Source organism: Macrobrachium rosenbergii, chromosome 40 (assembly GCF_040412425.1).
Source record: "Macrobrachium rosenbergii isolate ZJJX-2024 chromosome 40, ASM4041242v1, whole genome shotgun sequence".
NCBI classification, from domain to species: Eukaryota; Metazoa; Arthropoda; class Malacostraca; order Decapoda; family Palaemonidae; genus Macrobrachium; species Macrobrachium rosenbergii.
This window is the reverse complement of record NC_089780.1, coordinates 15,377,666-15,392,665: the sequence shown is the minus strand read 5'-3', so window position 1 is coordinate 15,392,665 and position 15,000 is coordinate 15,377,666. Positions and strand designations below refer to the sequence as shown.

The following is a 15,000-nucleotide window of genomic DNA, read 5'->3' as shown; positions in this document are numbered from 1 at the left end:
AAGCGCAGATGGGATTGTGAGGAGGGACTGTTGAGCTAACTCTCCTTTATGGAAGTGAAGGGTGGCTGTTGAGTGCAAATAGAAAAAAATAGTTGAAGCTAATGAGATTAACTGTTTTAGTAGTATACGAGACAATAACAACTTGAGGGTAAGAAATGTGAATATATGTAAATGTAATATTAAAAAGGTTAGAGTAGTAAAAGGGAACATAAGAGGGAACATCAAGATTATTTTGAGATGTTCCATTACATGGAAAGAATGGATGATAGACTGGTAAAAAGTGTATAACACAGTATGTTAAACAGCCAGAAGTACATTTTTCATTACAGTGATACGCACAAGCAAGAACTTGGATGAATTAATTCCTGTCACTATTTTAAACTAATTTAGTGATACTTGTTTGTGGGAGTCAATGAAACAATTGTTGGCTAGATGCTCTTAAAGTTTGATACCACTTGAAGGGTTGGATACATGGGGCTAAAGACATACTGGAAAGGAAGGGCCTCAATAAACAGGAAGCGTAATAAATGCGAGCATGAAGGAGGTGAGTGGAGCAGTGTGTGCAGGAGATTGAACACACTGCTGATGAATCTTCACTGACGGCAGAAGAAGTGACTGATTTTGTAGTTTTACCGCACATGGGCTTCATCCATGATTCACCAGTAAAAAGTATAAATGTGCACTGACCTTGTTTCTTTCTTTGGAGCCACTCTTTCTTGGGGTGGAAAAGGCTCAATGCTGAATATATAGTGAATATGTGTATACATAATATATATATAAATTTATATATATATATATATATATATATATATATATATATATATATATATATATATATATAAATATTTATATATATAATGTATCTATACACACATAAATATATATATATATATATATATATATATATATATATATATATATATATATATATATATATATATATATATATATATATATATATATATATATATATATATATATAATGTTATTTAATCCACAGGAACAGAGAAGTAATAACAGAAGTCTCACCTGGGTCTGCTCCCTAACCTCTCCCTTAGCATACCTATGAACCCCAACCCCCACCCTCTCTCTCTCTCTCTCTCTCTCTCTCTCTCTCTCTCTCTCTCTCTCTCTCTCTCTCTCTCTCTCTCTCTCCCTCCTTACATTATTGATAAGCTCGTCATGGTCTGTGACGAGAAAATAAGTTGACCGTTGCGTGTAGTGGTTCTCAATGCAATTACTCCCTTTGTGCATAAATTCTATAAATAGAATATCCCATTTGCTTTTACTCTTATCAGTCCATTTATCATTTACACAAGACACACTTGCTTGCATACTTCATCGCATACTTTTCACACTTAACCATCCCCCACCACACCCCTCCCACCCTCACTCTAACTTTCTTATAAAAGGAACAAAGTGATCTATTTCGTCATCATTGAACGAACACAATGAAGGTTAAGAAGGCTTTTAACGTTGGTTTCCGTCGTAAATTTTCTGAGCGTCAACATTCGCTTGATATTCATCGGCGCCGCCCACGACAAATAAAGGCGTGGCACTCTATTACCGGGCGTATTTTTATTCCGATACCCGACGAATATAATTTGGGCTTTTTTGCTATTTATTACTATACGGTTCTGTTGTTTTTCAATGTGTCTTTTATGTTTGGACAGCGAATGAAGCTAGATAATCTTGGAGAAGAGGTGTGACTTGCTATTTTATATATATAAATATATATATATATATATATATATATATATATATTATATATATCTTCTCTGTAAGTTCTTATGTTTATGAGATCATACATGTTCTTCTCTGAGATCTCATCTAATATATGAGATATACATGTTCCTCACACATCTAATATATATATATATATATATATATATATATATATATATATATATATATATATATATATATATATATATATATGTGTGTGTGTGTGTGTGTATGTGTGTGTGTGTGTGTGTGTATCAGGTTCAAAAATACTTTAGTAGCAAGCATTGAGACCATGAGTACCACTGAATTCAGCAAAAACCAAATGATTCAATGCAATGATGCAATTCATGTAACAAAACATTTTCTTATTGTAAAAGGTTGAAATTCTCCCGTCCACCAAATTCTTTCCTACAAGAGAACGCCTTAAAATACCAGCCTTGTATTTGCTGTGACAGAATCAAGGATGCCTTGCCTTATCCTTCACTATAACCAAAACTGCTTCGAGAACAGTGCCACAGAGGACAATCTTTACCTAAAATTCTTATCACGGTTTCGTAAATATTATATATATGTAATATTTGCTGAAATTCCATGCAAGGGCATGCACCGGACTACAAGCATTGAAGCAAGCACTCTGCAAGAACTTTACACATCACTCAAATCCAGTTTTATCAAAGACTGTACAGCTGGGGTTGTGGTCAAGGTGTTTTCAGGTTAAGATTAAAATAGAACAGAATAGAATGTAGAATTTAGGCCAAGGCCAAGCGCTGGGACGTATGGGGTCACTCAGCGCTGAAAGGGAAACTGAGAGTAAGAAGGCTTGAAAGGTGTAACAGGAGGAAAACCTCGCAGTTGCACTGTGAGGCAAGTGTTAGAGAGGGTGGAAAGTCAGAAGAAAGGGAGAATATTAAAGGAGGTACAGTTAAAGGAATGAAAGGAGTTGCAGCTAGGGGCCGAAGGGACGCTGCAAAGAATCTTTAATGCCTACAGTGCACCGCATGAGGTGCGCTGATGGCACTACCCCCCCTACGGGGTCAGGTTAAGGTTGGAGCATACACTAACATAATGCACTGGTTTACGTACGAGATATTTTGGTGATTCCGTGTTACTGTTGCATCTTTTCGAGCAATCTTCAGTTTCTTATGGGTAGCAGCTTAAAATGAGAGAGAGAGAGAGAGAGAGAGAGAGAGAGAGAGAGAGAGAGAGAGAGAGAGAGAGAATTAAACCACTGTATAGTGGAAAAGGAGAAACACTGTTGTTGAAGTCTGCTTAACCATCTAGAGGCCGAACTGTAATATTTTACCGAAATTGCATCATCTAGAGTCTACTAGATGTTTCATGAAAACATACAAAGAATAACAAAAAATATTCGAAGAGAGAGAGAGAGAGAGAGAGAGAGAGAGAGAGAGAGAGAGAGAGAGAGAGAGAGAGAGAGAGCGAGAGAGAGGTTTTGGGACAATGGACCCTCTTTGGGTGGCAGACGGTGGGGAGAGAAGTTTGGGGTTCCTCAATGCTTTCGTAATCACTACAGTATTATCAAATGTGTACACATCTCAAGGGATAGGCCTAAATTTAAATTAACTTGCAAGCTTCCACAGAGCCGAATGCATGAGCGTGTAAGAAAAACACACACACACACGAAAGCTCTTGGTTCTCAATTACCAAGGAATGCCAAATAAATAAACAAAGTAAATAAATAAATAATTGAAGTCTATACGCATTAGTTCTCCTAAATGGCAAACAGGCCTCTCCTCCGCTGGCGATGAAACATCTTCATTCTCATGGGCCATAATGAGAATAGTTTCGTCACATCCGTTTTCACGAGACCAACTTTGGCCGCCGAATTCTCATCCTTTGTTCCTGCTCAGGTCAAAAGCAATTTTGTTACTACCTTAACCGCAAGAACCTTCAACATATGGCCGAAGTGTCCAGACCTCAGTAGTTTTATAACAACAAATGTAGATACGTACATGAGAGGAGAATTCGAAGTTTTATTTCCAATAGCTACAAGGGCACGGTCTAACAGAGCGGTTACATATTTTCCTACTTCGTTTGTTGGCAAGAGGTGTGTAATCTAAAGGAAAAACGGGCACAGTAACTGAAGGAGTTTTACTCTCCAATAAACATCAGAGTAATTTTAAAACCGACGTCCACATTGTAAAGCTCCTTAAGAGTTCAAGGCTGCAGTCTTCTACTGTTCACAAATACAAGTGTCATGCTGTAATGCGGTGTATATGGGACAACCAAAGAGGCAGTTAGGGGCTCGCATCTTCGAGCATGCTGGGAGATCAATTAGGACGAATAGGCCAAAAAGTTAAGTACGTATACCTTAGTTCTACCAGACCACTGAGCTGATTAACAGCTCTCCTAGGGCTGGCCCGAAGGCTCAGACTTATTTTACGTGGCTAAGAACCAATTGGTTACCTAGCACCGGGACCTACAGCTTATTGTAGAATCCGAGCCACATTATAGCGAGAAATGAATTTCTATCACCAGAAATAAATTCCTCTAATTCTTCATTAGCCGGCCGGAGACTCGAACTCGGGCCTATTGAGTGCTAGCCGACAACTCTTCTAGCCAAACCTTCGCTAAGAGACATTCGTCTACACGCTGAAGAATATTACGACCATTTTATTGAAGGCGGTACTCCCTTTCAGTCTTTAACTGCAGAGAGAAGTTAGAACGAAATGGAGCTCAGAATGGTTGAGTCTCCATAAACCTTAAGAGACATAATCTCTCTTTGTAGTAATGAAAGTATGTCGAGTTTTTGTTTTGTTAGATTTCACAAACTTGTCCCTACCTCCCTCTTTGTGTGCATGTTTTAGAGTCTGCTTTTATGTATTTCCAGTTTCATCTGTGTACCATATACACTTATATTCCACTGAACGCAAAAAATTAAAACCTAAAATTATTTGTCAAAATCTGATCCCCCCCTCTTCCTTTCAGAGTTCTACCTAAAACCGGCAGTAGGTTCTAAACTCCCTTCAGTTGGGGGGGGGGTCACTGGGGGGGCCACATTTTGCCACGATAGCAGAAGTCATTGTTCTGCCTCCTTTCTCCAAAGCATGAAGGAAATGTTTACCAAACACAAGAGTCCGAAATGGCAACAGAGCGCTTGGCGTGTTGATTCTAACACTGAGGATTTTCTTTAAAAGATTTCTTACGATTTATAATGGAAACTGCTTGGTTTGTTTATGCTACATTTTAGCTTACTCAGCAGTCTTACAATGGTAAGCCAGTTCGATGGTAAAACATTCACTCGTTCTCATGGATTAACGTAAAATGACGTCAGTGGTAACGTAACTCCAGGAGAGAGAGAGAGAGAGAGAGAGAGAGAGAGAGAGAGAGAGAGAGAGAGAGAGAGAGAGAGAGAGAGAGAATATTAAAGTGCCAAGAATGACTGATGTTAAGGCCACTGCTATTAGGAAAATCATTTTTAATTTTTAACCATATTACAGAGAGAGAGAGAGAGAGAGAGAGAGAGAGAGAGAGAGAGAGAGAGAGAGAGAGAGAATATTAAAGTACCAAGAATGACTGATGTGAAGACCACTGCAATTACGATAATACTTTTTGAATTCTTCATAACATCGACAACAATTATGACTCGGCACCTCCTTGTGTACTTAGCAAATATTCATAATAACGGCGTTAGAAAAAAAAAAGGTTGGTTTAGTCATCAGGAAAAAATTGCCGAGAGGAGTAGGTACGGCAGACAAAACAAACCATGCCCGCACAAGTCACTCCGTTTAATCTTCAAAACAATCGGGGGGGAATTTTATACCCTCGTTTTGTAAACACGCCAGTGTTTGGTTCATTCAGCATAATGTTTTAGTTTCGGGTTGCATAAGGGGCCATAAACATTTTGCAGGACAGTTCAACGGTTTCGAACTGACAGCTGAGTGACAGTTCTCCTTGGCAGTCTTAAAAGCAGTTTTCATTCGTGTGCCTACGTCAGCAAGATGTTTTTTTCTCAGAGTTTTCCGCGTGCAAACGTAGCGAGTACTGTAATCGTTGTTTTCCTGTCATTTTTACCCAAGATTATTCTTATTTTATGAACGCAGTTTCGGGAAATAACTGACTGATTGATTATGGCTACTAAAACTGGCGTCACAGCCGTCACAGCTTCCGGAAATTATTATTTGCGGTTATACGTTTGCATAAGTGACACATACATTTACAGTTTTCATGAAGAATATATCAAGTGACTGATTTATGAAATTTAGGCTGTCAAGCCAAGCACTGGGGCATTTCCGGTCATTCGGCGCTTAACACGGTGAAAATATGAAGTTGGAGCGGTTGAATAGCACGATAAAGAAATCCAGAAGATAAAGGACATGAAGTACAAGGATTTATAAGTGGAACTGGGAGAAAACACCGTGGCTACACTATGAAGTAACATTTCGAGAGGTTGGACAGCGAAACTGAAGAAGGGAAGACGGAATGGAGGTAAAGTAAAAGGCTGAAAAGTGGATGCAGTTAGGGGGGGCCGAATGAACGCTGCAAACGCCCTTCTAGCAATGCCTACAGTGCACCACGCGAGGTACACTGACAGCACCAACAACCCGGACTGGGTGTTTTTTAACGAAATCTCGAGTATTAAGGACAATTCTTCATACAAAGCTTGCTCTAAATATTTAAATTATGCTGTCCATTTGAACGACAGTCTCTTTTGCAATTTTTTTTCTTTCTTTTTAGCAATGTTGCACATGCTTTATATCATTCTTTTCTTCCCAAGCTTCTAATAAAGCGTAGCAATTCCACGACAAAAAAAAAAATAATAAAAATAAAAAAAGCTATTCGTGGATTTTTTTTCTATCAAGCCGTAAAGATACGAGCATGCCAGCCATCCTTTGTAAACAGTTCATTCACTCCCATCTCTCACCCACAACTGAACTCCCAGACTATTCAATCAAATCTAATATATTCCAAGTTCTGCTACTATTCACTTTCAACAGAATCAAAGAGCTTAAGGGTCACAGAGTCACGTAGCACATACAATGAACCACATAGCCACATGGCAGCTCAACATATTTTGGCTATTTCACAGAATTCCCGGGCCACAATAAGCTCTTCCACCAGACAGGTAGCCTGATGAATAATTCATTCGCTGTCATTTACGACCTTGTGGAAGTTTTGGCCAACTTGACGGATAGAGAACGCGAACTTTTTATCATAACTCTATTTTTTACATATTCTCTTATATACAGACTAAGAAACAAAAAAAAAGTAAGGAAAGAATATTTGCAATAAGAAGAGTGATTAAGTTATTCAAGTTCTGTTTATGGTTTGGAATTGGTAGTAGGGGAGTTTGTTGCATCTAAGATTCATACGTGTTTTCTTCGGACGTATGTCAGTTGGATACAGCGAACTTGCTGCAATTATTCATACTAGAACGTAAATTGTTTGGCATAAAGTTTTTTATTCTCGAGACGACAGTGCAATGTATTTTTGTACTTTGTGTGTGTGTATATATATTACATATAATACATATACATATATATATAAATAATATATATATATATGTATATATTTCTTTTTTTTTATCACATCACTGTGACATTTTTTATACTCACAGACATTTAGCTACAAATGTCGTTTAACACCCAATTCGCTCTACCTCGGAAATAATGATACCGAAGGGGAGTTATAATTGATACGTGTGACGAACCACTTATCAATTATAATCTCCCTTCGGTATTATCATTTCCGAGGTAGAGCGAATTGGGTGTTAAACGACATCTGCATCTTAATATTTGTGGGTATATATATATGTGTGATGGATGTATGTATATATACATATATAATCATGAAGCTACAAATTTTGTTTAATATCAAATTCAAGCTATTTCGGAAATATCCCCGATGGGGAATTATCACCGAAGGGGAATTTATAAGTGACAAATGGATCGGTGATAAAAATTTCATGTACATATATACATACATATATATATATTACATATATGTATATATAATATATATGTATATATAATATATATATATATATATATATATATATATATATATATATATATATATATATATTATCCAACTGTTTAATAGCCGATGCAGACACCCTTTAGCAATGCCTACAGTTCACCACGTGAGAAGCGCGCACAGCACTAACTCCCCAAGGGACTGGCTGATTGATCTGTGGTTACTAAAACTGGCGTCACAACATCTAGGTCACTGACACCGAGTTAATAAACTCGTTAACAATTTTTCCTTAAAACATACAGACCTTCAAATTCTATTATGGATTCCCGTCTAATAATTTTAATATTCCACCCTCGACACGCAAATAATTTACTTCTCTTTCTTATACATTCCTTTCCTTATTTTCATTTACCCTTTAGGTCTAGGGTTCGTAACGACAATGGCCGTCAATCAATGACCTTCACAAAAACAATAATTTGCTTTCTTTTTTCTTTAAAATTCTCGGCAACTGAGATTGAACGGTCTGGTCGAAGGTATATAGAAAAAAAAACTCACTGTTCTATATTCCAAAAATGCACGGAATTTCATAGTACAAACATTTAAAATATTCCTTAATAAATTTCTACTTCAACTTTTTTCGGTAAAATTGATGTTCTGATACTAGACACGTGCCGATTAAATTGTTAAAAATAATGGCGACAGCTTCTGAGTCAGCACCTTAAATGGACAGAATAAATCACCCGGAGTTGATGTTGATTTGGGTACATGGTTTTGTATCCTATCAAAGCGCAAGATTTATTGCAACTGAGCATGTTCATTCAGTGCAACTGTGCATCGTAATTTAGTACATCACATGAATCTCGTCGTTAATGGTGACGAATGTCATGTCGACTTCGCTCTGAAAAGACCAGTTTCTGTTCATGCATTGTCATAGCAGTCTTTTCGTGGACGGATTCATTCCCGCGCATGAAAAATGGAGCAAATTACTTTAGGCTCGTTTCCTGTCGTGATCGGCAAGGAATGGAATGGAGTATAGAATTTGGGCCAAAGGCCAAGCACTGGGACCTAAGAGGTCATTCAGCGCTGAAAGGGAAATTGAGAGTAGAGAGGTTTGAAAGGTGGAACAGGAGGGAAACCTCGCAGTTGCAAAATGAAACAAGCATTGAGAGAGGGTGGATAGCAAGATGGACGAGAGAGAATATGAATAGAGGTATAGTAAAAGGAATGAAAGGGGTTGCAGCAAGGGCCGAAGAGAAGCTGCAAAGAATCTTCAATAACGCCTACAGTGCAACGTGTGAGGTGCACTGCCGGCACACTACCCCCTACTGGGATGATCGGCATGAAACCGTCCACTTAAGCACAATTCACCTTACAAATATCATCCGCGGGCTCCATTAAAGTCCATCGCCGTTAGAACAGTAAATTTTAAATCACATTATAACGTGGCAATTCTAAACCTTTCATCACGAGTCAGTCGAAACCTTAGAGCTGTGGGTAAGTCTTCAGCACCAAATAACCTCAATTTAAACCTTATTTTCATTCCGTGAGCAGAGGAAAAGTTAGTAGTCAGTTATTAATTACTGATTTAATGAACTTTAAGTTGACAAGCCATGCGATGGGGGCAATTTCGGCCATTAAGAGCTAAGACACTGAAAAGGAGTTAAGAGTGGTTGGACTGGAAGACAGATCCAGAAAGTTAAGCACAAAGACCTAAAGGTTGGAACTGGGAGAAAACCCAACGGCTGCATTATGAAGTAATAGTCAGAAAGGTTAAACAGCAAGATGGAACTGAGGAAATGGGAATGGAGGTAAAGTAAAAGGCTAAATAGTGGGTACAGCTATGGGGCCGAAGGGGTGCTTGAAACACTCTTTGGCAATGCCTGTCATCAATGATTTCTCAGATGAGTGGGTGTCTCAGCAGGTGGAACGATTCACTTGAAGTATTGAACTTTCATGTGCGTTCTGGATTGTTTACTGTTATCGGGTCGGTATTCAGAATTACTTACTGGCTCAGTTTTGAAAGCTAGGTTCGTTTTAAGCAAGAAGTCAGTGGTACTAACTCATCAAGTACAGTGTTACCTATGTGCAGCAAATCAGAGAACGAGGCACAGGTTGACACCAGCTAGTGAATAAGATCTTAGTTTTTCCTAAAGTTCTGCCATACATCTCAGTGACTAAACCAACTGCTGATTTGCTTCAGATCTATTTCAACATTAGCAGCAGCTTTATTTGCCATTTGGGAAGTAACTTAATATAACAGACTTAAATCATCTGCATCTTGTAATATCTTACTTTTAAAGCCAGTGATCATAACACTAGTAGCACCCAAAAATAGGGAGGGACCAAGGCCACAATCGTGTGGAACATTTGACAGGGAAGGTCTAAGCTTGCTATGAATTCCATCTACCAAATCACTTCTAACAGTTGCTTAAAAAGCTGTAAATGAAGTCTGATATTTAGACTCCTGCAACTAAGTTATATACTATGTATACCAGGGCCATTCCCATTGTGTTTAACGAGTGGAAAACTAAAACAACTTCACAATAAGCTAATTTTTTCTATAGGCACTGAGAAACAACCAGTCAAGGAATGGTATTTAAAGACTGTACCATCACAAGTGAAAAATTACTGGAATTAAGTTCATGCGTCCCCAATAAGAATGGATACTAATTCAGCATGACAAGTAAAATAGGGCTCTTTTACATGACTCACTACAGCAACTGAAGACAATAGGCTACTTTACAGTTTGACACCTAACACTTACTAAATAACTACTGTAGGATTAAACCATCCAAGTGTCATGAAAATGTCTTGAACAGCACAAAAGGCTCCCAAGCACTGAAGAACTGTAATTAACTCTAGTGCACCTACAGTTACAAGTCCATCTGTAGGACTAAACATGAATGTAAAATGAATAAAATTCTTTTAAGACACGGCAAAATGAACTCTCTATCGGAACTATAAATTCACAGTTACAATTACCATGCAAGTAAAGAATTCAGATTAGTCCTTGCATGCATCTCAATCACTCGGGCACTCCCCTCAATTAGACCAGTACGTGAAATATCAAACTTGATACCACAGTACTTGAATATATGATGATGAAGGAGAAACATTTTACCTCAAATTAAGATATGGTAAGAGCTTACTTTCCATCTTGCTACTCATTATCTGAATAATACTAGTTACTCTTATAAGTGATACAATTCAATGATATTTATCTCTGGAACAAAGAGTGGGCAATAATACAAAGACAAGCAAATTACATGACATCAACACAACACATAACCAACTCATTTGCATCCCTAGAGTATATTTAACTCTTGGTATTTCACCGGTACAAAACACTTGTAATTCAACAAGGTCATACAATTCCTTTATGACAAGATCAGGAGCAATAACCCCAAATAACAAGTAGAGAGAGACACTTAAACTCTCACTTTAACCAGTTGTGATTATAGAGTTGTTGTCTTTAAAAAACAACAATCCTGTTATAAAAAGGCCTTTAAGCATCAGTCTGTCATACTTGAATCACTGCTGGTCACCATACGAGTATGGCTGTGACCCAGTTATCTTCAACCGCTGCTTCTGTTAGCTCTTGTTCCAGCCAACTAACTTTTCCTCCACAAATTTCCTCCAGCTAGGCCTATGTGAGGATCCTCAAGGAAGGCCTCAAAAAGATCAGGGCTCTCACTGGTCAAATTGTCAGATTCAGGATGGTAGGCCTGCCACAGACTCAAGGATTTCATTGGTCAGGACTCTGTGAATACTACCCTCAAGACAGCCTGCAGCAGGTTTTATCGTTGTCTTGTTGTTGTGGCCCTAGGTCATTAACAGTAGAAGTTAGCAGGGCACTGAAAATGACCATCAGAAGATCGTGGGTGGCAATGGCGCCAAACTCGGCACCACTCCTAATTTTCAGATGCCACATTATCACTGCAGGTGTGGGTTTCTTTTTGCTCTTGTAAATGAGCTGCTGAAACACAGAGAAGGGGACAACAATTCTGCCTTGACAGAATTTTTATAATTAAAAAATGGAAATGAGAAAGTGCAAAAGGTCAAATGGGCGATGATTATCATGGGCCACGGATGATGATTTCATTAACATATATAAGTCAGGGACCTCACAATATATATCAATATATATATATATATATATATATATATATATATATATATATATATATATATATATATATATATATATATATATATATATGTGTGTGTGTATGTATGTATGTATGTATGTATGTATGTATGCCACGTGGACAAACCAAATCACGTGACTACACCCATGGCAAGAAGTAAATTGTCCCATTGTCCCTTTCAGGGTCCGACGACAGAAATCTTGATAAGAGACACACCTTTCCTGCTGGTGTTGTACCTCACGACCCCATTATTCTCCTTCAGTGAGTGATATGAATCATATGGAAAGAGAATTAGATGTGGAGTGGGCTGGGAATTAAGATTTTTCGGTGTCCACAGTACTACAAGGTAGTAGTAGTGCACTTTATATATAAACCAGCTGAAATAATTGACAAATAAGAGCAGAATTACAGAAATTATGATCAAAATTATGAATGATTGGGTCAGAATCGAGTCTTGTCATCCAATGAGCGGCCAAGATTTTCCTTTCTTTAAATCATTCCTCAGCTGAAAACCCTTATGAACAGAGTCAACAGACTATAAATCCAAGAGCGCTCCAAAGGGAGATATAAGTTACAGGAAAATGTGAAAAATAAATAAACATAATAGAAAATAAAACCAATACACCTGAAATTCAGGAGACGTCAGTAACTCAATAGAATGCAGGATTGAATTTGCTCCTTGCTCAAATATTTGGAGACTATTTTACACCAGTTGAGCAGTTATTTTTTTTTTAACCTTGGTTTATGTAAGCTTATGAACTCTTAACTACCTTTCCTCTCAGTGGCCCCTTAATATTTGCCTCTTGAATTAATTGCTCGACCTTTACACTTTAATATTCACATTCCGTGACAAATTTGAAAATGACCCAAATGCCTTAAAACATCGTTTTGCTAAAAAAAAAAAAAAAAAAAAGGACCAAGCAATCAAGAAAATTAAGATTGTAAATTGAAGGTGTGTAGGAGTCGCCGGTGGCACCAAAGACCTCACACAACTGCCAAATCTTGAGGCAAAACTGATTTCTTTACTTTCGTAATGGAGCACTTAGCTGCTGCCTTTGATTACTGGGAAGTCCTTGGCTAACTCTTGGCGCCCTATATTGCCTGACAGCTTTCCACGCAAGCACAATGAAAAACTTATGACTCATCATTTGCCTTGGCACGCACGGCTGCTTCAGCAAACTCCCGCAGCAGTCTGCTCTGAAGTTATTGGTCACGCCATCGTCAGCCATCAAGTGAAAACACAAAAGCAAATGGAAGGCACTAGACCAGAGGGCTCTTGCGTGAGATACCCACAATGCACCAATCAAGCCAAACTCCACTAAGGTGTTATAAGGCTGTAGCAACTGCGTGGAGGGTATCACTCAACTCTGGTTTTTGGGCATGTGAAGGTTCTGCAGTCTTTTTAGGTAACGAACGCCTTGCATCTATCCATAGGAAATAAGAAAAGGATGTCACACAATTGTGGAAAGGAGTTCTAGAGTTGACGAACACCCAGGCATAATCTGAAGAACCTCCGTACAGCAAGCCTCGAGTTCTCACGATGGAACGGAATCTTAATTTACCTTTACACAGGAGTCCACACTGCCTGCAATCATTAGATTCAGGGGCCTCCACACGGCGGTTCCTATCAGGTAACTAAATACTTTTTTTTTTTTTTTTCAAATGAGTGGATTCTTAAGGTACCTGCTCAAGTGAGTATCGTGGAAACGGCGAAGTCTAGGCTAAACATTATGAGCTTATAAAGGTTAATGAGCATTACGCATATGTTTTTTTTATAGGTTATATGCTAATATGTTCCTTGTGAGCCAATAATGTGGTAAAACACTAATGGGTGCACTTACGGGATTGAGAAAATACTGCAAACCCACACCTATATATAAATATATATATATATATATATATATATATATATATATATATATATATATATATATATATATAAATATATATATATATATATATATATATATATATATATATATATATATATATATATATATATACATGCAATCAGAGCTGTTTCTCCTAACATTCAAATTTTCAATTACGAACTGTAAATGGGACCCCCCCCCCTTTGCATATACTCCATAAATGCAACCTCTTCTTACTTTCCCTATATTCTTTCCTTCCTTTATTTTTATTTAAATTGCTTGCAATTTGCATAATTACCACATGTCTAATCATCAAGCATATACGCCACTATCTTGGGCACAATGCCCGAGTTCCTCAACTGGGTCACTACCCTTGGAATCCCTGTCGTCACTTTAATTAATTACAATCTTTCCTCTCTCTGTAGCCTTGGCTAGGTAAGGGCCTTAGGCTCCCATCCTAACATCCTTTACATGAGGAGCTTAGAATTATTCCCCCTGAAGGATTGGATGAGAAAAGTCCCTAACGGGAAGAAGAAAATAATAACAGCAATTTAAAACACTTCTGAGGTAAATTTCACACGCAGAAAATCATCAGAAAAACATCAAGAAGACACGTCTTACAAATAGCTCTAATCCATAAATATCACATAATCACATCTGGTGACTCTGATTCATGTGATTATGAGATTTTTATGGATTAAAGCTATTTATAAGACGCGTCTTCTTCATGTTTTCTGATGATTTTCTACGAGTGAAATGTAACTCGGATGTGTTATGAATTGCTGTCGTCACTTTAATTAATAACAAGATTAAAAGCTACTGTAGTGAAGAACTCCACGGTTGTGTCATTGTAAATTTATTTTGAAAAATCTACACAAAGCTCTTTGTATATGATTTTAATATTTATATTTACAATTACACCATTGTGGATTTCTTCAACATTCTAGTGACTAGCCTATAAGAGCTGATTAGTCAGCCGGTGGTCTATTAAACTATTTTAATAACAATAATAATCTAGTGACTAGAATGTTGAAGAAATCCACAATGGTGTATTGCAAATATATATTAAAATTATATACAAAGAGCTTTGTATAGATTTTTCAATATATATTCACAATTACACCATTGTGGAGTTCTTCACTACAGTAGCTTTTCATCTTGTAATTAATTAAAGTAACGACAGCAATTCAAAACACTTCTAAGTTACATTTCACACGTAGAAAATCATCATAAAAACATGAAGACGCGTCTTATAAATAGCTTTAATCCATAAAAATCTCATAATCACATGAATCACTAGATGTGATTATGAGATTTTTGTG

At 37.5% G+C, this 15,000-nt stretch overlaps 1 protein-coding gene across 11 annotated transcripts in view; it reads left to right on the top strand.

Annotated features, from left to right (window-relative positions):
- The window catches only part of LOC136826154 (uncharacterized), a 61,220-nt gene that overhangs the window by 23,685 nt on the left and 22,535 nt on the right, over positions 1-15,000 (top strand). Inside the window, exon 1 of one of the 11 annotated variants that reach the window (XM_067083182.1) lies at positions 5,163-6,171. The exons of 8 other annotated variants lie outside the window; for them this stretch is intronic. The gene's annotated coding sequence lies outside the window, so the exon portion shown is untranslated. Of the gene's footprint in view, positions 1-5,162; positions 6,266-11,994; positions 13,439-15,000 lie in introns of those variants that run through there. 2 more of the 11 variants (XM_067083183.1, XM_067083184.1) reach the window with 2 other exon arrangements.